The sequence below is a fragment of the Rhinolophus sinicus genome, chromosome 3 (assembly GCF_057876585.1).
Source record: "Rhinolophus sinicus isolate RSI-liver-muscle chromosome 3, RSI-T2T, whole genome shotgun sequence".
In the NCBI taxonomy this organism is placed as follows: Eukaryota; Metazoa; Chordata; class Mammalia; order Chiroptera; family Rhinolophidae; genus Rhinolophus; species Rhinolophus sinicus.
Genome location: NC_142503.1, coordinates 61,405,031 through 61,429,882, shown reverse-complemented (window position 1 = coordinate 61,429,882; position 24,852 = coordinate 61,405,031). Strand labels below are relative to the sequence as shown.

Sequence of the window (24,852 nt, the reverse complement as noted above, 5' to 3'; positions counted from 1 at the left end):
TATCAGAGAACACATGTAACATCAATAAAACTGGTATTTAAAATATTTTGTTTTTCTTGGTTTACAACTTTACCAATGCCCATATAAATTTACTTCATTTGTATTTGAACAATTCAATATTTATTTAGTTTGTGCTTTAAAAATAATTGAGCCTTTTTTCTAACTGCCTCTGAGTATAAGAGAAGAAAAATAATGAAACATTAAAAGGAAAGTAGCTTTGCAAATTTATTGAAATCTAAAACAAAAAAGCAAATTAGCTGGGGAGTACTACAAGGGGGCAGTGATGCTCTGGCCTGTTAGGACATTGAGCATCAACCAATATGCAATTAAAAGATAAAACCTGTGAGGAGGCAATGTGGAAGAATAAAAGCCTATTAAAGCACTCCTAAGAGTTAAGACTCTTGCCAACAGAGCCATCTGTCAAGAGATTATGGAGAAGGAAATTTCTGCAGGAATTTTCCCTTGGGACTAAATGAAGTGCCAAGAAAAGGTGTGTGGCATCAGGAGTGAGGACAAACTCTGAGAGTCTTCTGCTGTGTTTATCACAGACAGAGAGGGAACCATCAACTCAGTGGGTCTCAGAGAAGAGGAAGAGAAGAGAGGGAAGTCTTTGTACTGCTTTTGACCAGAGAACTGAGGTTGTCTTAAAAAGTGTTTATGAAATCATATCTCTTTTAAGGTAAGTTAAACTTTGTTGCATTGAATTCTTAAAATTTTCCATAACTCAAGACAGTAATTTATGGAACTTTGCATACTAAGGATGCTAATACAAAAATGAATGTTAAGTTTCTGAGTCAAATTGTAGAAGGTGATAAAAAAAAAAAAGTGGGAATGTCTTTGTTTTGTTTTTCTTTCTTTCTTTCTTTCTTTTTTCCAGGAAACTTAATCTTTGGAGTTTGTGAAAATACCCAAGACATTTTTTAAAATGTGGGATGTTATACTAATATGCTATTTTCGCTGATTTCTTCCAATTAAATGCTGGGTAAAAAGTAATCAAGGTGGACTCATGAGTATTTGCCTCTAGAGAATTAAGTTCATGCTATGCTGTGAAATAACTAAAAATCGTACCACCATGAAAGTTACAAGGATTTATAATAAGTACAAATATTTCATGAAGTTTCTAGAATTGTCAAGAAAAGATACTTTAATTTTTAAGATTCTAAATAGATTTTAATTTATTCCCTGTCCTTTGTTCCTGAAAAGTACTATATTATGTTTTTTAACAGTAATTATTCCCCATTTCCTTTTCTTTTTCTTTCTTTTTTAAGAGACAAAAAATGTTGATTATAAAGTTAGAATAAAAATATCACAGATTTGCTATGTAGACTATGAGATAAACATTATGCATTTTTTCAGATGTTTTTGTCAAAAAGAGAGCTGGGTCTTTAAATGTCAAGAAAATAAAGGTTCATCTCATCCTAATTTAGCAATTTTTTAAACTTGTAATACTGCCAAGAAACTGTTAATCAGAAATCAGAACTAAATATAGTTTAATTCAATTTTATTTTATCTTGATCAAAATAGAGACATTTTGTTTAACACTTTGGTTACCTAGAGAAATGGAGATGAGCAGACAAATAGAATTCTCAACAGAGGTAAGAAATAATCTTATCTCCTGGGAAAGAAAACAAAGTCAAATAAAGTAGGGCTAATTCTAAGTGATCACAGTGATCCAGTGTTCACGCTGGAACTTTGCCCATATCAAATTATTGTGTCTGTAATTGGAGAGAAATTATTTAGTGAATTTAAGTCAAGTTATCTTATGAATTCAATTATAGTGGATGATTAATTTTAATAACCCATTCTTTTGACTCTTCCTTTGTCTACAACAGTTATGCCTGAATTATAAGGATAGTGTTTAGATTCCTATTATTTCATTATTTCACTCATTCTTCCATTCACTTGTTCATTCAACTACTATTTAGTCAGTAATGTTCAGGTGGAAGGCATCATTGGGCCAGGCATGAGGTAATGAATGGACATGGTCCTTGCCCTCAGAGGGCTTACAGTTCACTACATAGCACATATTCCTTTGGCTTCAGAATAATTTGAAAAATAGAAACTTAAATATTATTTCACCAACATGAATTTAAGGATAACAGAAGTCAAGTGATAGCCATAGAAAGTATCTGTATTAGTATTATAATTCAAGATTTTCTTTACACTGATTTTATTTGTACTTCAATATTTAAAAAAATTTTTTAAATTTGCATTTATTTAATGTACTGAAATGTACATTATTTGTTGTGCTCTTGGGTTTTCATTAAATATGATTTGCAGTTCTTTAAAAATATGAAACATTAATTTTATATGTAGAAAAGCACAAATAATTCCTGAGCAATAAAAAGTAGACAAATTCTACTAAAGATTTACAAATACTGTATCTTGTTTGTGGTGAAAGTATGATCTCTGCATATATTGATACATTTCTGAATGTTAAGTCTATTTGAAATTGGAAAGTAGGTTCTTATCTGCTATATCCATTGTTGTTCCTAAGGTTGATTTGGATGTATGTGCATTTCTAGCATTTTTGGCAATGTTTGGTCCTGAGCAAAAGTATAATAATATGTAAGTTTTTGAGTTATGGAGATCCTCTCTGGGATCCTTGCCAGAAAGAATGAAGTTCTTGCTTGGATGAAGGGTTCTGGAGACTGTCACCTCCATTAAAATGCATTTATAATAGAGCACTATCATCATATCTGTTTAAAATAATGAAATGCATATTTTTGAATAAGCAAACGTAGAAGACTGAGATATGATCCCCATCTCTTTCCCACCATTAGTGAGCTGCTTCTAGAAGCTCAGATCTTGAGTTCTCTGCACTTTGAAAACTACTGTTTTCAAATTATAGCAAGAGACTATATCCCTAGGTTCTTTCCTGTCCACTGCACTTGTTAGAGTTTCTGTTCTTGCTGTTAATAACTGGAACAGCAGAAGAGGGAAAACATCTCATTACAGGCATGTACTTACTACTGCCCTGCTTGTTCTGCTGCTAGCTTCAGCTCATTGGCCCCTGCTTTCTCTTGTCAGCCATGTGGACTTGACCCTGCTTGGAGCCTCTCTTGCAGTGCTATTGATATATCCTCAGTATAATGCAGTGAACCAAGACCAGTGAGTTGCTTGGGTCTTGTTTTAGCACTAAACTTGTCAGGCAGCTGTGCTATATCCAGGGATTTTCTTTGTTGGTCCTTTACTTAACATGAAAAACAACTATGGCACAATCTGGTTTGGGATGAAAATATCACAACCTCAAACTTAAGTGGTATTCCAATGAATTATATCAGAGTGATGAGTTAGAAAAAAGTCATACTACCTTCCGATGTAGGTATTTAATTTTCCTTCTGTTCTTTATTCTTTATGAGCTATTCAGGTGCCAAGGACAGTTTTTTTTATTTTTATTTTTTTATTTTAACAATATTGACTGAAGGTCTACTATGTACCAATATTTTAAATTCAAATTATGCTTATTGGGTCAATGAATCTACATGGCGAAATCTCTGATTACTTCTTTGTGGTTCCAGGACCTGGCATAATCCTTGGCACAGAGTAGATACTTAATCTTTGTGAATACTTGAATATAATAGAGTTGTACTACCCGAAATATGTAGGCAACTTGGAGAAACTGTGTAGATCCTACTTCATTTTTAAGAAGAAGGATGAACTTGTATCAGAAAATAATGGAGAGACTGTCCTCAAACCATTGGGTTTCTCTGAAATATTTTTTTTGGAAGGAAGTCACAGGAAGGAGCCTTTAAGTCCTATTTTGGGACCTCCCAAACTGTCACTTTTTAAAGCCTGGCTTTAATGTTTTACAGGAACATAATGATGTAATGGAGGAACATGAAATTCCCTGTAGTTCCGTGGAACACAAGTCAACAACACCTAGGGAAAATATTTAAATATCTAATAAAATCAAGTATTAATTTTGAAACTGTTTTATGAAGCTGAGACGTTCAGGTTAAAAGTATAACAATGAAAGTGGGAAACTGGATCATTTGACAAATTCATCTATTTATATAATTAAGTTTCTATTTCCGTTTTTGTTTCAATGGCAGTTTCCTTGTTGTCCTTCTTCACAAAATTGCTGAGATAAACACCTTACTGTTGTCTGAGCTATACAAAGTTATATACAATATAATATTGTGGTGCATGTATGCATGGAATTACTTTATTATTATTATTACTAGTAACAATGAAAACAGTGGAAGTCCACATATATATATATAATAGTTTATATTATATTAGCCACACGTTAGCAATGTAAGCGACCTTAGCAGCACTCTAAACAAATTCCCTTATTTCACAGATGAGGGAACTGAGTTATATAGAGATTAAATTGTTTTTTTTTTTTTTTTTTTTTTTTTAGGAAAAAATTAACCAAAATTGTCCTTCAAAGTTATGTTTTCTATTATATGAAAAGTGGTTGTCAGTGAGACATTCAAGGTCAGGGTTGATATCTGGCTTTATCTTCTTTTAAAAATGAATTTAATGACTTCATTAAAATCTACGGATATATAAAAGGCAGCAATACTATCACTCAGTTAACAGAGATTTACTTATCAGAATTTCAAACAAGGAATTCAGTAGGCTACAAATTCTTTTCAAGGAACAGAACTGTCCTGTATTCAAAGAACATGAAGGCTATATCTCCCATATGCCCTTGATGAAAATTTTGATGATGTATTGAAGTGTGTGGCTAAAAGAGAGCTGCTTTCTGTCTTAGCTGGGTACAGAAGTCCACCAAGAGACAGACGGAGTTAAGGATTTCCTCTTCTTTAGAGAACCAGTATGCTCAGAGCATCCTGGCTTGTCTATTCTGAATCAGGTTTCTATATTCCCGAGTTAACCTATCTAGATGTCCTTAAGGCTGTTTATCCTTCCAGGTGTCCTTAAGGCTGAGAACTGGCCTTTAGAGTAGTAGAGTCAGCTCCCTTAGTGGCTCTAGACGCAAGGCAAGAGAAAAAGTACAAGTGACTAAAAAAAGTACAAGACAAGTACAAGACAGTGACTAAGACTGACAGACAACCATTGAAGGAAAAAACACACTCACATACATACACACACACACACACACACACGCACCCCCACACAATTTATGGAGAGACAGAGACATACCATGGCAGTGACTTTATATATAACAAAGAACTAAGTCCTTTAAAGAAAAATAGCATAATTAGAGTAAAACTGTCTTTACTCAAAGAATTCCAATCAGAATGTGAAAATATTTTCTTTCTCTGAATACAGCTTAAGAAAGCTTTTCTGAATATGTGTTCTGTGGGAACACCAGCTCCATGGAATGTCCTCCCACCATGTCCCCCAACCCCCATTTTAAGAACTTGGTGATCATGGAACTTTAGGAAACACTGACTAAAGTTAAATAGCCATCTTTATCACAGAGCTTTCAAAAGCATTGTAATTCTCTTACTAGATTCAGTTTTCCTAAATTTATATGACTAATGAAAGTTCTTTGGTTTGGAGCTTTTCATGATACCAGTATTCTGTTCAACATACTTGGGAAGTAGTAACTTCTATCATTTAACACTGCTTTGGACACTCGGGGGTAATCAAGATGTTTTCTTATTTTCTATGGAGCTCACAATTAAGTACCATGAAAGGGAGTCCCAATTTCATAAATTTTATGGCTGGGTAAATAGTATGGTGGCACCATTGACCACCATTTTTATTCAGAATAGACTACCAGAGGTCTAATGTGCTGTTCAGAACTGAAATGACTCAGGTTCAAGTTTTCCAACTTTTTAAAGCAGCAACAGACCTTTTGTTTAAGTGTAGTGTTCCATAGACATCTTATATGTAAAACAGATAAAAGGCAGGCTGGTTTGGTAGATTTCGGGTATGTTTATAGAATTTTTTCTCTTTGGCCTCCTGACTTCTACAGCTGACTATGATTTGCATGGCAGCAATTAGAAGAAAATTACATAAAGTCATCCTTCAGCATTTATTGAACTCCTGGTGCTGCAACATTCTGGATATTGCTATTTTGGTCAGTAAAATCCCAGAAAACAAAGATTTGTCTTCCTAAGACATCTGATTTTCAAAAAAATAAACATTTTATGGTATAGCAACAGTTCAAGGATTATAAAATAGTTTTTCTTGTATTTTTGAAGATCCCAACTAAAATGAAAAATTTAATGTCATTTCCTTAGAATTTTTTTTAAAAGAAGAATATTTCAAGTGCATAGACAAAATGAAAAACCTGAATATCATCAATTTGTTTCTGAATTAGTATTTTTTGTTGCTATTATAATAAATTGTAATTTTAAAAAACACAAATTTACTATTTGTGGGGTTCTATAGAGCAGAAATTTGACATGGATCTCATTGGCCTAACTTTAAGGTTTTTAAAGGTTGCTAGCCTTCCTGAGTCTCTGGGAAAAAAATTATTTCCTAGTTTTCTTCAACTTTAAGAGGTTGTCTTCACTCCTTGACTTTTTTTTTTTTATTAGTTTCAGTTGCACAAAACAACATAGTTATTAGACATTTGTTTACCTCATAAAGTGATAACCTCAATAAGTATATTACCCATCTGACACTGTACATAGTTATTACAATATTATTGACTATATTCCCTATCCTGTACTTTATATCCCCATGACTACTTTTTAAAATTATAGTTGACATTCAATATTTTTATATTAGTTTCAGGTGTACAGCATAGAAGTTAGACATTTAAATAATTTATGAAGTGATTCCCCCCGATAAGTCTAGTGCCCACCTGACACTATACATAGTTTTTATAATATTATTGACTATATTCCCCATACTGTACTTTACATCCTCATGACTATTTTGTAACTACCAATTTGTACTTCTTAATCCCTTTACCTTTCTCAATCAGCTTCCCAATCCCCCTTGAATCTAGTAACTATCAGTTTGTTCTCAGTATCTATGAGTCTGTTTCTGTTTTGTTTGTTCATTTATTCTGTTTTTTAGATTGTACATATAAGTGAGATCATATGGTATTTGTCTTCCTCAATCTGACTTATTTCACTTAGCATAATAATCTCTAGGTCCATCCATATTGTAGCAAATGGTAAGATGTCATTGTTTTTTATGGCAGAGTAATATTCCATTGTGCATATGTACCATAATTTCTTTATCCAATTGTCTACTGATGGGCATTTCAGTTGTTTCCATATCTCGACTACTGTAAATAGTGCTGCAGTCACTAATAGTGCTGCAGTCACTATTTATGCACTACTATAGGGGTGCATTTATCTTTTTGAATTAGTGTTTTGGATTTCTTTGGATAAATACCCAAGAAGAGAATTGCTGGTTCATAGGTACTGTGTTTCCCTGAAAATAAGACCTAGCCGGACAATCAGCTCTAATGCATCTTTTGGAGCAAAAATTAATATAAGACCCGGTCTTATTTTACTATAATATAAGACCGGGTCTTATATAATATAATATAATACGATATAATATAATGCCAGATCTTATACAATATAAGACCCAGTCTATAATATAATATGTAATATAATATATTAATTATATTAATTTTTATACTAATTATATATATATTTTTTGCTCCAAAAGACGCATTAGAGCTGATTATCCGGCTAGGTCTTATTTTCGGGGAAACACGGTAGTTCTATTTTTAATTTTTTGAGGAACTTTCATACTGTTTTTCATAGTGGCTGCACCAATTTGCAATCCCACCAAGAGTGCCTAAAGGTTCCCTTTTCTGCACATCCTCGCCAGCATTTGTTTGTTGATTTATTGATGATAGCCATTCTGAAAGCTGTGAGGTGATATCTGATTGTGGTTTTTATATGCATTTGTCTAATGATTGGTGATGTTGAGCATCTTCTCATATGTCAACTGGTCATGCGTATGTTCTCTTTAGAGAAATGTCTATTCAGGTCCTTTGCCCATTTTTTACGGGATTTTTTTTTTTTTTTTTTGGTGTTTGTAGATTAAGATTAGCAACATTTTTAGTATGTGCCAATCTCAATCTCCAGTTTTATAATGGGGTGTGTTATAGTTACCTAAATATGCTCCCTTCATTTCTTAGGCTTTCATATGCACCCAAAGTTTTCATAAATTGGTGTACATTTGTTGTCAGCATATTAAATTACTCAATACTTTTTTGAATCAGATGTTATAATGTACTCTTGATGTTAATAAAATATTTTCAAACTGAAGTTATTTTAGAAGATTACTGGATTTGCCAACATATGAATAAATATTTGACAATTACAATTCAGTTTATGATTATAAATTCAGTTTTTAATTAATTTTTTTAATGAAAATAAGTTAGTTCTTGATTCTGGATATTAACCCCTTATCAGATGTGTCATTGGTGAATATATTCTTCCATTCAGGATGTCTTTTTGTTGTTGTTGTTGATGGTTTCCTTTGCTGTGCAAAAACTTTTTAGTTTGATGTAGCCCCATTTATTGATTTTTTTCTTTTGTTTCCCTTGCCTGATGAAATATATCAGTGAGAATATAGGGTAATGGCTGAGAGTTTACTGCCTATGTTTTCTTCTAGGTGTACTCCTTGACTTTTGTACTTTTTCGTTCATGTTCAAAGTCAACAACTTAGCATGTCTTTGCCCTTGCTTCCATCATCACATCTCTCACTCTGACAACAACCAGGAAAGGATTTCCATTTTAAATAACTCATGTAATTACACTGGGTCTACCTGTATAATACAGAATAATTCCATCCCAAAATCCATATCCTTAATCATATCTGCAAAGACCCCTTTCCATAGTCATAGATTCCCGGAATTAGAATGTGAACAATTGGGGCTCCATTATTCTGCCTATCAGGGTATTTTAAGTGCCTCCCTCAAATGCTAAATCACTAAATATATCAGTTTTATCAAACTAAATAAATTATGAGTCATTCTTCCTTTTTGTATGTGGTTCCTTTTCCAAATGAACAGGAAAATGTTATTCATCCTTCAGGATCCTGGGCCAGTGAGCCCCTCCTATGGGATGCCTTCCTCTGCTGCATCTGATTGTTACTCCTTCTGGGTTTCTTCTATTTACAAGTAGTAGCTTCTGTGTCCTCTTGGGCTCCTTCTAATAATGTGAGCTCCTAAAAGCTGCACCTCAATTCATTTTGTTTTTAAATCAGACTCTCTCTAGGTGATTTCCTGGGGACACTTCCTAGGACTCTCCCACATTTTAGTCTAACATTCATATGCCAATGACTCAAATCATTATTACCAGTTTTGATTCCTCCTATAATTCTCAACTTGCTTAGCCAACAGCCTATAAGACATCTCTTCTTTAATGCCCAATAAACTTCTGGGTCAGTGTCACTAAGACTACTCTCCATTTCAGTGACTTGCTAAATGGACTCTCTGAATTCTGAAAAGCTCTTATTCTCATGATATTTTATTATCGTGAAAGGATACAGATTAAGTTCAGCAAATGAAAAAGGCACATAGGCTGGAGTCCAGGAGAAATTGGGCACTAGATTCCAGTTGTTCTCTGCCAGTGGAGTTCTAAGTACAACACTTAATTCTCCCAGCAACAATGTACAATAAAATATATGAAATATTTTTTATTGTTTATCTTTTTAAAAATGTGTGTTTTATCTTCCCCTTACCTTGATGTAATATAAGACCCTGTGAGCACGGGATCTTGCTAACTCTGTTTATGTCCCTTGGCTGACAATAAAAGATATCCAAGTAATATTTACTCACTAGAGTTTAAAGAGTTGCTTGGATTATAACTGATGTTTAATAAAAAGTTGTTTAACTAAGTTTGAAAATGGCGGACTTTCAATACAGTTCTCTCTCTTTTACTCTCAATTTTTCTGTAACATTTTCCTTCTATTTACTAATTTGGCATAAAAACTAATTTGGTATAAAATAGCCTTGGTGTTTTTTTTTATCTTAGCTATTAAAAAAATCAAAATAATTGATACAAGTTTTGGTGAGTTTTAGCATTATATTGAAATTTGATTTTAAGGCTGACATGGTTTCTACATATTTCATATTTCATAATTGCTTAAGCAACCAATAGAAAATACATTGGAGGGTCAAGTTTATAAGATTCCTTTACTTTCTATTTGATATGTCTAGGCTATTAGATGAGGAAAAGCATGGTCAGACTAAATATGTCATACTGCGTTTTAATTTTGTTGTGTTGCATATTGCTACTGCTTTTCTCTTTAGTTTCAGTACTTATCTTGTTTACCTCTACTGAATAACAATGACAGAGGACTGTCACTGAAGTTTAATATAGTTTAATTATCATGGTTTTATGATGATAAGCAGAATCAATGACAAGCGAACTAACTTATTTTCATAAAAAAATGAATTAAAAACTGAATTTGTAATTATAAACTGAATTGTAATTGTCAAATATTTATTTATATATTGGCAAATCCAGTAATCTTCTAAAACAGCTTCAGTTTGAAAATCTTTTATTAACATCAAGAGCATGTTGTAACATCTGATTCCAAAAAGTATTGAGTAATTTACTTTAATATGCTGACAACAAATGTCTACCAATTTATGAAAACTTTAGGTGCAGATGAAAGCCTAAGAAATTAAGGGAGCATATTTGGGTAATTATAATATAACCCGTTATCAAACTTGAGACTGAGATTGGCACGTACTAAAAAATGTTGCTAAGTCTTAATCTACTACATCATCATGTTTCAAAAAATTCCATAACTAATCACTAGCTGTTGAGAAACAGACTTCACATCCACACGCTTTCTTCCTAGAACACATAGCGTGTCTGTGACTTGGTCCTGATGCTGTGGTTCTTGCTTGAGCATGGTAAAAAACACATGTGAGTTGTTCCTGTCCTCCACTGCACCTTGGACCCTGCTGTTCTGCGGGATTTTGCTGACATTAAGCTGACATTAAGTCTTTAGGGTTCAGGAAGCCTGGGCAGGTGCACTAGACACATCAGAGGCAAATGTGTAACAGCGTGGAGCATTTCTGCTTGGCCTGTTGGGTTTGACAGGCCAAAGTAGCCCAGAAGGAATAGCAGTGCCTCTTGAAGTAGCTGAGGTGCTTCCCTGATGTCAGTTCTCTGAGTTTTAGATCAATGCCTGGGAGATGAATCAAAACATGTGAGGAGAGTCACCAAGGGGAAATATGCTGGAAAGGTTGCAGGAGTGAAGCACCCAAACCCAGGGAAAAGGTGGGGTGAGATGTGCAAGCAGGAAAAAACAAAGGGCTGAGTCATTGGAGGCCTAAATGACAAGAGCACAGCTGTGACAACAATTTGTTGGCAGTCTGACCTATTTGATGAAAGGGCCTCTGCTTTCCTTGGAACCTCAGAGTTGCCGTGGCTCGTAGGAGCACACCACTCGTGTTTCCAGCTGGCTCAGCCTCATAAATACCTAAACTCACAAGATGACATTTTTAATGCTCTGCAATTGCTATTCTGCATTTATATTTATTGCAATTCAACATATCCATTAGTGCATCTATCATTGATAAGTTTGTCACTGCTTTAGGAATACATTCCATCATGCTGCATCAATTTTACTTTACAAGCTATTAATGTACTATAATGTGGCTTACAATATCATGTGGATATATTTGATTACAGAGGTGTCAGAGTCAGTCAGATTGAACTGAGAATTGCAAGAGGACCCCAAATCTTAATTTATTTATTGTAAAGATGAACAGCCTTGATGCTCAGTGAATGTGTTACTATAACAGGTGTATCTTTTTCATGTTCTCAAACAGGCACTAAAAAGAACAAATTTAAGCAATCTATTTTGACTCAATTTGAAACACAGCAGACTTACAATATTTGGTTGACACTTGACATGTTTTTTCTTTTAGCAGCATCATAATCATGTTTTAATAGTTTCTGCCTGCAATTAGCAACTTTATTCAAGAAACAATGATGGCATATGAATCCAGGAGATAGGACCAACCATGGCTTTCTGAAATAGGGTAAATAAAAGTATTAAAAACTCAGTAAATAAAACACAGATTTTTTTCTTTAAGTTAAAGTTTATTGGGGCGACAATTGTTAGTAAAGTTTCATAGATTTCAGGTGTACAATTCTATAATACATTATCTATATCTCACATTGTGTGTATTAGACCCCGTTTAACCTCTTCTACCACCCCCCCATCCCCTCCCCCTTTACCCTCTGGTAACTCCTAAACTATTGTATATGTCTGTGATTTTTGTTCTTTCAGTTGTTTGTCTTGTTCTTTTGTTGTTTTCGGTTTATATACCATGTATCAGTGAAATCATATAGCTCTCTACTTTTTCTGTCTGACTTATTTCACTTAGCATTATATTCTCAAGATCCATCCATGTTGTGACAAATGGTACTATTTCATCTTTTCTTACCGCCAAATAGTATTCCATCGTGTATGTATACCACAACTTCTTTATCCATTCATCTATCGAAGGACATTTTGGTTGTTTCCATGTCTTGACCACCGTAAATAAAGCTGCAATGAACATTGGAGTGCACTTTTCTTTATGAATAAATGTTCTCAGATTTTTTTGGTAGATATCCAGGAGAAGGATGGCTGGGTCATATGGTAATTCTATTTGTAATTTTTTGAGGAACCTTCACACTGCCTTCCATAATGGCTGCACCAATCTGCATTCCCACCAACAGTGTATGAGGGTTCCTTTTTCTCCACAGCCTCTCCAACACTTGTTACTACTTATCTTGTTGATGATAGCCATTCTGACTGGGGTGAGGTGATATCTCATTGTGGTTTTTGTTTGCATTTCTCTGATGATTAGTGATGTTGAAAATGATTAGTGATGTTGAACATTTTTTCATGTCTATGTGATTTGTATGTCCTCTTTGGAGAAATGTCTTTTCAAGTCCTCTGCCCATTTTTCAGTTGGGTTGTTTGCTTTTTGTTGTTGAGTTGCATGAGTTCCTTGTTTATTTTGGATATAATCGGAAGCACTGTTTTCAAAAATCTCCCATTCAGTTGATTGATTTTTAATACATGAGACATTTCTGGTTGCTATAACAATTTCTGTTAAAAATAAATAAAACCAAAATGTACCTGTACAACAAAAAATTGAAATTGTATAGAAATTAACAATGTTCATGAATATGGATATATTATTTCATTCTTAAATTAGAATCTGGAAAACTACTGTTGATATCGATGGAGTCCACAATCTGTGCTAGGTCATGGCAATCTGAGCTATTTCAACATTTTTTGGGTCATAATAAAATGTGTGAGCCAAATTTTAAATCTTATTGTACCAATTGCAAAATATAAAGGAAGACCCATTATACACTTAAAAATTCTGTTTGTGATGTATTATGAAATCCACTCATGAAAATTATTTTTCTAGAGTGGTTAGTAATAGCTTACATGGATAAACACTAGAGTCAGGCAGATAATGTACCACATGAACCCTTACTGAGTAACTGTTCAAATGTGTGGTATTGGGCAAGGTAATCATTTCTCTAAACCTCACTTTTCTGTATGTTTAATGAAGATAATAAGACCCAATGCATAGGATTGTTCTTGGAATTAAAGGAGATGCAAATTGTGGTACATTCACACAATACATTTATCTATTAGAAAGATTTAGGTGACTCTGTATATGATGTTACAAAATGATTACCAAGAACTAGATAGATTAAAAATATCTAAGATCAGAGTATTATAGATATTGTGTAAAGACATACATAATAATAATGCACAGAAAAAATTTGGTGGAGTATGTAAAATATGGAAATCTGTGATAAGGTAATATAAGGGTAAGATTTACTTTTCATATTATGTCCTTTTCTACTATTTGATGTTTTTCTATTTGTTTATATTTTTATGATAAAAGTCATATTTTAATTTTTTAAAGGATGTAATTCATGAAAAGATTAACATTATTTGGCATACAGAGGAGCTCAATAGATGCTGGCTGTTTTTGTAATGCCGATAATAAATTCTCCTTTTCTCCACATATTGCTGCTGTCCTAGTAAGTAGCATAACTTGACTCGGAAGTTAAACAAGAAGGAGTTGCATGGGAACAGATGGATTCACAAAGTCCGTGTGATAAATGTCTCCAAGTGTGGGTACACTGTAACCTCAGGAGGCATCGGTAGTACAAGGGCCTGCTGGAAAAGACTGCTAGCAAGTCAAGGATGTCTTCACGGAGTGCACAGGATGAGGAAGCAGCAGTTCCTGTCTACTCTTACCAGTCACAGGACTCTGGAAACTTGTGTCCTGGGCAGGTTTCCTCTCTTAGGATAGAGATGACTAATTCGAGCTTGCATAGAGGCAGATGACCAGGATGGCCTAGGGAATGGAGTCCTTATCCACATGGATAGTTTAAGGAGCTGAGGACCTGAGGAACTGAAGGAAAGGGGAACCCATAATGACAGTTCAAGGGCTGCTGCACAGAAGAGGGATTCAACTTAATCTGTGTTAGTTCCTGAGGGCAGAACTGGGGCCACTGAGTAGACGTTAAAAGGAGACATATTTCAGTTTACAGCTGCAACTAAAACCCAGCATGTCATGATTTGTAGCAGCAAATGCCACCCTAGGCAAGGATAGACTTTTCTGTTAAATTCTGAAGATAAAATGTGCCAAAGCATCTGGATTCTCATAAAGATAATGTCCCAAACCTAAACTAAATAAATAATCTCTGCAGATACAGCTTTACAAAGTTTTGATACATCTAGTGAATGAACTTTGCATCTGCTGCAGAAGTCATGCCATTGTTGGCTCCATCTCATCGCCGCCCCCACCTGTATTCGACAGAACACTTCATCTTCTTGATTATACTTTTTCAGTGCTTTTAGCCCCCATCACTTCATTCTGTTATCACAGCCTGCAGAGTTCAGATACTGGACACCACTGTCCGCTGATTCTGGATTGTTTCTCTATCTCCAAATTGCCCCCTCCACCTTTTTTATCATTTGTGCCTTCATGACCATGCATTTATACTTCTGCTTTTGTATGTAGCTTCTGCATTGCATCAACATTAGTTCGGTAATATTTGTTTCTTTTCACTGAAATGTTAAACTCCTTGAGAGTTTAAGAGCAATATATTTTTGGGTCCTAGTATCCTAGAAGAGAGTAAACCTCTGTGGATTGAGTAACACCGCTTTATGAAGAGTAACTAGGGGCAAGTACAGATTTAAATGCAGATCTAAATGTTTATTAGCCAGCCATTCACCACGTCTTTCTGGCAGCTTAGTTTTGCCAGAAATCATCTATCTCTGATGGTTATAAGCAACAAGGACATGCAAAGCACACAATCAGAAGGGAATTATTAGATAATGATGGATGTGTAAACCTGTGTCACTTGCTAAGGAAACCTATACTAAAGATATATATTATTCTTCAGAGTTTCTAGGATTGGGTTTATTGACAAAACTTTCATATTTCTCCACAGGTGATCCTCCAAATATTTTGCAATCTTTGTTGCATAGGGACTGACCAATGCCATCTTTAGGGGTGGGGCAGAGTTCCAGGTCCCCTGCTGTGCCAGATATTAAGTCTAGCTGTAGGAACGCATCATGAGGGCTGGAAGTACCAATGAGCAGAGGCAAGCCTCAGGAAGGCACAGGGATACAATACTCAGCTTACATTTGGTAGTCAAACTATTTCCCTAAAGGTATAACTGAGTCTTATAAGTGTGTTGCTCACTCTTTCAGGTCAGTGGGATCTTACGGATGTCAGGGCTTTTCAATAGACAGCTTCATTTTTCTCTCTGCACTCAAGTACTCTATTCAAATATATATTTGAGAATTTTAAATAACCAATGCAGGTTGGTAAGCACCTCACCTGAAAATGCACTCACCTGAAATGAGGGAAGCAGGATAGGATTTTAGCCCTATACATTAAAAAGAGTGGGACCTTTGAATCAGGTTCAAATGTTACAGTGAACTACACCAAATGTTTGCCCTAGATTTCCAAAAATATAGATCAAATCTGAAAATGTAGCACATTAAAAATAGTCTGTATCTCTTAGAAGATTTTTCTTTTTCTTTTTGGAAAACATTCAAATACTATTTATTTAAGGAATGAAAAGCAAATATAATGATGAGAGGGAAAAGACATTACTTCTAAATGTTCACAAATCAAGTTGTTCTTACAATCTTACAAGAAATTTTTCCTATATGCATTACCTCAATTTAGTCAAATATTTTTTAGAAGCATCTGCTCTGTGCAAAGCATCGTCTTCATTGCTGTTGGACATACATAGACCTGATAAGTCAGACTAGACAAGGAAACTGCAGTCTAGGCAGCTGGCATTTCTTCATTAACACTTATCTAAATTGTGAGTTTTACAGTCCTTTGTTTAATTTTTAAAATATCTGTTGTCCTGAGCTGTGACTCTATGAAGGAGGGAAACTTTTCTGTCTTGTTCATTAACAAGACAACACCTAGCACAGTGATTGGCACATGATAGGTGTGGATGAATTAATAGATGATCAAATTACTATATTTCAAAATAGAGTAATATAAATATTATGAGAGAAGTACCCATAAAGCACTGTAAATCAAAGATAGGCATCTTATGTTTTGGGGTGGGAATTAATGAGTATGTCTTTCGAGATATCCACCAAATATTTATTTTATATGTATAAAGACTTGATCAGATTAAGATGCCACCCCCTCCTTTATCCTAATACATTCTAAAATGAAGGTTTTACATTTAATTCTCCCAAATATCTCAGGGGTGAAGGAGGGAGATGTAAAAGACAATGCTTAATTACTGCCTCAACTTGTACCTACCTGCAGAGGCTGTGTCGTCGTTGTCACCATCCTTCCTACCAACAAGGAGAAAGGGCAATCTTTGTTTATATTTACAGATGACAGAGCTGAATGTATTTTAAGTCACATGCATGAGTGCAGACCATAAGATCAATGGAGCCCTACAGAGCTCCACAGGCACAGCATGAATGACGTAGTCCTTTCCCAGCCTAGGACCAGCTGGTGGGGAGTCCTTTTGCTGTTAGCAGTCCCACTTGTGTGTTCACTCTTGGGTAGTGTGACATTATTTCTCTAGCACAAGCCACCCCATTCTGATTGCTACATGCCAGCATGCACTCCTGTTGCTACCCAGAAAATGACAGCTTTTCCACATTGCTCTGGTGGTGCCTCACAGGACCCCCATCACTTGTGATCAACAACATTAGCTCCCCTTTCCACTGTGTCTGTAGTATATGTCTCTGTTGGTCCTCCTCACACTCTTAGCTCAACAGTCCTTCATGGCAGTGGGTTTGGCTTTGATGACAGTTGGCTTGCAGAGTAGGAACTTCGTATGGATGACTCCTTCTTTCATTCACAGTTACACATAGTTGCTACTGAGAAAATGAACACAAGAGATCCTGAACTGGGGTGTGACTTGGAAGTGCCATTGTCTTCAGGGCTGGTCCAGTCAAGAAATTTGGGGTGATTCTATTTGTTGACTTAGTAGTTTGGTATCCTGTGTAGCAATGCATCCTTTGAAAGGATCTCATTAGCCCTGAATTGCCTATAGCTATTCTGAATATATGCTACTTCTCTGATGTGTATTATATATATATATACACGTATATATATAATATATATATATATTATATATTTATAATATATAATATTATATATATACACGTATGTATATATAGATATACATATGTATCTACCTATGGATAGATAGATATAGATATAGATATATCTCCTTTGGATTTCTTTTAAATTAAAATTTATTGGGGTGACAACGGTTATTAAAATTACATAGGTTTCAAGTGTGCAATTCTGTATTACATCATCTACACATCACATTGTGTGTTCACCACCCAGAGTCAGTTCTCCTTCCATAACCATATATTTGATCCTGTTTACCCTCTTCTACCATACTTTTCCCCACTTACAATGGTTTAGTGGTTACCAGAGAGTAAGGGAGTAAGGGTGGATTTATGATGAATAATATCATGTGGACTTCACAAATAATCCATAGTTACTGATTGATTCTTCTCTTTATGGAGACTATTCAGTATATATTGATGACCATAGAACTTTAGAAATTCACAACTTAAGATATGAATGATTGTCTGATGAATTTTCAAATGTCAGTTCCATGTTCTTTATTATATCCTCTCTCACAGTCAATTAAAAGTATACTTCACTTTCTAGTGTAATTTTGATATCAAACTTAGGGGCCACAGTAAATCTAAGTCAGAAACACAATACCACTAACAGCCAGAGTGTCCAGTAATATTGGCTGAAGATATATTTTATATATATAATTATTGTTGGAAAGTATAGTCTTTCATTATAAAGAAAGACTACACATTCATTACTACATTTTTCCAGAGAATCTAAAAGATTTCTTAAAACTCTTTTTTCTACCTGAATTTAATAAAGTAGATAAAGTATGCAATTGTTTGCTGACTGACAAATTAGTTGTTTTTTTTCTGTTAAGATATGTTCAGCTTGGATAGTTGTTAAGTGTTATGCCCAAATGCCAGCTTACGATTTATTTCGATGAGCCATGCTATCTTTTTAGTATGAAACTATTAACATATGTAAAATTGTGAAAAAGGCTAAATATGCAGTATTTTCATCTACTTAAAGCTTTTCCTTTGACCTGGTACTGAGTGACCTACTTATAATAACCAGGCCTCTTTTGGTTTTAAGTCCAATGGATACTCATTTAATCTACCTCCACTTAGCCAGTTTTCTATATTGATAGATTCCCTCTATTTGTCCTATAAAATGCACTAATACCCACAGCATGCTAAATGCAAGTGTTAAATGGTTATTCTTTATCATGTTTTCTCCTACCAGAGAGCTGAGTGCTTAATAAGAGTGAGCTATGTTTTTTTCCAAACATGTTTATACCTGTTGTGGTATTATAATTATGTAATTTAATTTAATATCTGTTTCCTGATGAATTAGTGTGAAAAAGAAAGAGAGTTATGGGTATTCAAACTAAATAAAATACTTGAGAAATCTTAGTAAGGGCAAATGATTAAAACAACATTGGTCAGGAATCGTGTGTGTAAGACAACTATGAATCAGGAAAATACCTTTAAAATTTGGAAGGATTATGTGCCCAGATTGCTTTACAATTAGCATTAAAATCCCCATTTCACTTTGAAGAAGATTAAGCTAGAAATCATCGTTATTGTATTTTGGCTTTGGTTTGAAAAAGAATAACAGTGGAAACTTCAATGAACAGATGTAAAAATAATTGGAAAATATGTGTACATTTTTATATTTTAAGTTAAATTAAAGGGTTTCAAATGTCCATCACTTTTATGATTTCCCACTTGAAGAGCTTTTTCAATTAACCAGCCATCTCCTGGTATAGATTCTTTTGGGAAATAATTTTATCCAGTAACAAAAACTAACTCTTGTTAGGGGATTTATTTCATTGAATCCCAGGATGAGCTGAACCAAGACCCCAGAAGGGAAGGAAGCAGAGAAGCTCTGGGGAGGCCAGCAACATGAATTCATGTTCTCATTTCATGTCTGCTCACCCGAGCTCTGGGACATCTCAGTCGATGTCTCTAGATTTTAAGTTTCACATTTCTTGCAAAGTGAAGCTTATTCTATCAGGTTGGACCAGCTACCCTTAAATCAGTCACCTATCCTGAACCAATAATCTAGATTCCAGAGAAAGAGCCTGGTTTTATAGTCATGAATCAAGAAACCATTTTCAGAAAAGAAGAACCATTGTGCATTATACGCCTGCCCCCAAGAAGGATGTACGTCATCTTAAAATTGAATATTTGAGGATTAGAAAAAAAATGGAAAGAAGTTTAGTGATAAATATATAAAAAGGATGGGGACTTTTATCCACCAGAATTCTGGGGAGATGCTCTCAGAGTTAAGAGAGATAAGAGTAGAGGGTCAGGTATAATTTTTCAATATATGAGAGGCAGAGAGGGTCACATATATGAAAAGTGGGGCATTTGGAGAGGTAGAGTAAAAGCAGCAAGGGTCTAGAAAGAGAAAACCAAGGGAGAGCAATATGACATTGAGTGGCGAGGAAGATGGGGGTTGAGGAAGAGAGAGAGAGAGAGAGACTGACTGCATAAATACCTGCATCCTCTTCTTCAAGAAAACCAAAATAAATATCAATATTAGTTTTTAAGGATTTAACTGTTGGATTGGATGAGTGAAAGCAGGTCTCAACAAGGCAGCCAAGAATTATTTATGCTAAAATATCCATAATGTAATATACATTGACTATAATATCTTAGATTTAGCATTGCTTTTTGAAATCATTCTTGTTCTCTACTTAGAGGAAAACAGTTATATCCAAACACATTTATTCCATTCAATGCAAAATAGAGAATTAGAAACTCAGGTTCTAGTCTTTGTTTCTCCAACTAACAGGTCTAGAAACTAGTATTCTTAAACCTAATTTTTCTGACTCATATAATGTGGTCGATGGATATGAATATCAAATAAGCTGATGTACAAATGTGTGCAGTAAAAAAGCAAAATATTACTTCAACATGAAATTATTAATGGCTTATTGTCCATATACTTATCTATTATGAAACCTAAAACTTTAGAAAGGTAAACATAGAATAAAATACATATTAATAAATATTATTGATGAAGGAATATTATTTCATTCTGGACCTTTTCCTCTCCTCCCCTTTTTTATTTCTTCTGGAAGATCACAAAGGTCACTCATTTTTCTTCTGCTTCCCCATTACATGTAGAGCTTCTGGAATTCCTCCCCATACACCTCCAGAATATGATACACACTTCCTGGTTCTTTTTCTACATGACCTTGAAACAAATGTCCAGGCCTTTCTGTTTCTAGGATGAATTTACCAATTCTCAGTATGCATCAATATATTTTTAGCATATTTGGTTCTGGATTCTATGGAAGTATATGTGTGGCTCGCCCTTCATGATTTCCCATTACCTCCTCCCTAACTTCATACTGTCTAGGCTATGTTATTATATCCTTAGTGTTTTATTCCTTTATCTCTGGGTAGGAGCTCTTAGATCTCAGTAAAAGTTCTCCAGTTCTTCAGGAGAAGAACTTGGTTTGAGTAACCTGCTTGCTCTCCTCCCTGGCCCCACACACTTTTTATGTATAATGTCGAACCCTCTTCAGATGAAAGGTGATCTGAAAATCCAATTAAGGACAAAACTAAGACCTCCCGGTGCACTCAGCATCAAGAAGATCATTTGTAAATTTAGGAAACTCCTGACAACTATTTGCAATTTTACTGTATCCTGTTTCACACAGAAAAAAAAAAAAAATCACCTTAGGTCATTTTCAACAGACATAATTTGGGTCTCCTGTGTACACTGGATGAAAAGGGACATGTATGAATTAGTTTTGACTACACTATATTGCAAAAAGATTATAGCTTTTCATAAAGTTAATTCATAAAATGACATTCAATTTAAGTTATTTCTTTCCAGAGAGATTCCCATGGAATGCCTGTAGTTTTAAAATAGTACTCATTGTTTATTGAACTACTTAAAAGAAATCAAACGTGGTTATGCTTATGTTTTCTTAAAGAAGGAAAAAAGTTAGATTTTAATCTATTCATGTTCCCTCTATAAGAGTATGTTCCAGCTGAGATATGGGACAAAACAGGAAATACTTTATGATTTTTTATGTGAAAGGGAGACTATAACCATCACTTCTGTTTAGTTTATAGTTTTTCAAGTTTTTCCAGCCTTTCATCCCCTCCTGATGGGGTAGTTCTTAACTTTCATCATACACAGTTATACAAATGGGTATTAACAGAAGAAAAATTACATGAATTATTTAGGAAAGCCAAATGCTTTAAGCATTACTGTGAAAAATAATATTTTAACATTATTCCTATCATCCTTTGTATATAAAAAGCTAACATTTACTTACTTTGGGTAAAATGAAATAGTTCTTATGCTAAAGTTATTGAAAAAAGTTTTCTATATATAGTAAATATTATCTATAATATATGTTATATATAATGCATATAGTGAATAAAGTATTTTTTTAATGAAAATGTTATGTCTCTAAATGTTGTATGTATGAGTGGTATTTAAAGACCATTTATTTAATTCTTCCATAGTCATTCTAATTCCTTTCATATAATATATTTGAACCACAATCATTAAAGTGCTTTTAAATAGTAAAATTCTGTATCAGTAGGCAGTAGTGTTATTACTCTATTTTTTATTTATACCCCTGTACACTGCTTTCTGCATTTTATGTATTCTTTTATTTGTAAAAATCATTGACAACACAATGAACTTTCCAAATACCACAAACTATGCTTTTCACAAGCACTCTGAGAGAATCATTTAGAATTTTTGAATAATAAAAAATGAAATCAATCCCTATTTGTGCAAGTTCCTAGTATGTTATGAATGCAATGTGATCTTGGTATTTGCTTATCAAAGGAATGCACTAAAATATTGCAGAAAAGGCCATGGGGCATGACGAACTCCATTTTATTACTTCACTTTCCTTTGACTATTAATTCTACATTCCTCTCTCCTGTTGTTCTTATTAATGGATTTTAACAATGAGATAAAAGTCTTCAGTCTAGTGTTTAGCAAAAAAAATGGTAGAATTTCCACATGAATGAGGCTTCATTTTGTAGAAGACGTGATTAGTGAGTAGTCCGCATTTTGATGTTTTCAGATCTTATTAGCTAAGTGTAATCAATGAGTAGTTTTCTTACTTGATGATTATTTTATTATATACTCCTCTCATGGAAAATTAATTCAGCAGGTATTGATTGAAATTCCTACGTACGCCTCTGAGGTGGTCCTTTAAAATGACTCCTTCTATCTAGTCTTCTGCTTTGTATTCTGCTCTTGTACTACTCTGCTCAAGATTCAAAGTCCCAGTAAAGAAGATCCAGTTGGCCAAACTTAAATAAAGCAGTAATGTGGTGGTCAGATGAAAGTTTTTGCACAAGGAGTCCTGTTTCTTAGAGGTAAGATGGGATTTATTCCCCTAAGACTGCACTCATTAGGAAAAAACAATGCCCCAAAATAACATGCTGTGTGGTAAGGAAAGGGAAATAGATAATGGTCTCTATGGTCAGGAAGCCTACATGGAGTACGTGGAAATTTAGCACAGCTTTGAACAAGGTGTGGGTTTGAGATGGGCATAGAAAGGAAGCCCAACGTGTTTCAACAGCAAATAAATTTGAATTACTAATATTCAATTGTTCATTTTCTTAAAGTTTATTGAGAGAGATAGCCATGAATTGATTAATCACAGACATACACTGAGGAGTATTTATTTGGGTTTCATAAGTGACGCCACTGTGAAACATGAGTTTCGATAGAGGTTCCTAATTTGCTCTATCTTTACCTGAATTTCACTTGGTCATTATTAGCCTTACTGTGAAATACTAACATATGTACAACTTTTCATTTTCCTCCTGGGGGAACTGAGATTATTGTGAGTTTTATTAATGACTCTCATGCCCTAAGAGGGAAGCTTTAACTTCTCAAAAAACAGCCTTTGATAGTCTTCTTTTAAAATTAAAATTATATTGTTCAAAGTATTGCAAATAAAGGATGTGAGAAAATGATTTTCCTCAATCATTTCTCAATTCAAATTTTAGTTTTGTCCTTGTTATGTGAACTTGAGCAAATGTTTTAAGTGCTGTAACTCTTCAATTCCACACATGAATGTATAATATTTATATCATTAATTGATATATATACCAGGGATGCTAAAAAAGTGTATACAAGTAGACACTTTGGTCAACGTTGCTCAAGTAGTAGTTTGCCGTGATTAGAAGTGTCTGGATGCTGATGGTAACCACTTTGAGCACCTCTTGTAATTGCATAAGTTAAATGTGACTTGTATTCATCTTTTGTTACTGGTATATATTGAGTATTACAATTTTAATAGTTTCTTTCTTTCCTAAAATGTATATACAGTTTTTGGCACTCTTGTATATTTTCAATATAATAGATAAAAATTATTTATAGAATTAAGTATATTGACAATTATATTGCTTACATTAAGAGAAATATGCATTCTGAAATTTAAAAAACCCAACAATTTGAAAGTGTATGCCATTTTCTAGGGAAAAATATAACCAAACAGTTTAATATGAAATATTAATGCACAGTGCAAGAAAAAAATTGAAGCTTTAATGTCTTAAAAAATAGCTTTTGATAGTCTTCTTTTAAAACTAAAATTATATTGTTAGAAATTTGGATAAATGGCCTTTTCTACATTTCCCAGTGTTTTGTAGGTCAATAAAAAGACTACTCGTTTTCCATCATCAATTGTATCAGATTTCCTAGTTTAAAAAAATAGTGAGAACACATAAATATATAGTTCTTTCTCAATTTTCTGCACCAAGATAGCAATGATGTGAATACTCTGAAATAGCAGATAATGTAAGCAATGCTTATGTTATTGGCTTGGCAAGCCTGGGGGAATTTATTAGTCCGAATCAGCGTCGTGTAATAAACTGGATCAGTAGCTGATAGCTTGGTTATGTGATATGATTTGAGGGGGCAAATACAAAAGTATCTCTTTAGTACCTGAAAATCTCATCAAACTTATTGAAAGAATTATAAACTTATCTGGGAAGGGAAGAAAATTAACTAAATAATGCCTAAAAACATGTATATCCTCCTCTTTCCTAGGTTCAATCCCATCTTCCTTTGCTCCTGTCTCAAAGAAAGCCTCCTTCATTCTTTCCCAAATAGTACCTGACTTCCATTTCTTCTTATTCTGGAATTGGATCTTCTTTACTCTCCACTTGTTCTAACTCCATATTACCCTTTAAGGTCCAGCTTACCCTGTCTTCCATAAACCTTCATTAGTAACTAAAGTTGAAAGGCATTGTCCTCTCTGAACACTTATAAGCTATGTGGACGGTATGACTGATTTAGTACTTAATCATTTGATTTTGCCTTGTGACATCTAATGTATTGTATGCTTAGTTCTTTAAAAACATTTTTAT

The 24,852-nt window shown here is 34.1% G+C and overlaps 1 long non-coding RNA gene across 1 annotated transcript in view; it reads left to right on the top strand.

Annotated features, from left to right (window-relative positions):
• The first annotated feature begins 531 nt into the window (after positions 1 to 531).
• The window catches only part of LOC141570684 (uncharacterized), a 69,908-nt gene continuing 45,587 nt past the window's right edge, over positions 532 to 24,852 (top strand). Inside the window, exon 1 of the long non-coding RNA XR_012495004.2 lies at positions 532 to 679. This is a non-coding gene — a long non-coding RNA (uncharacterized LOC141570684). The remainder of the gene's footprint in view (positions 680 to 24,852) is intronic.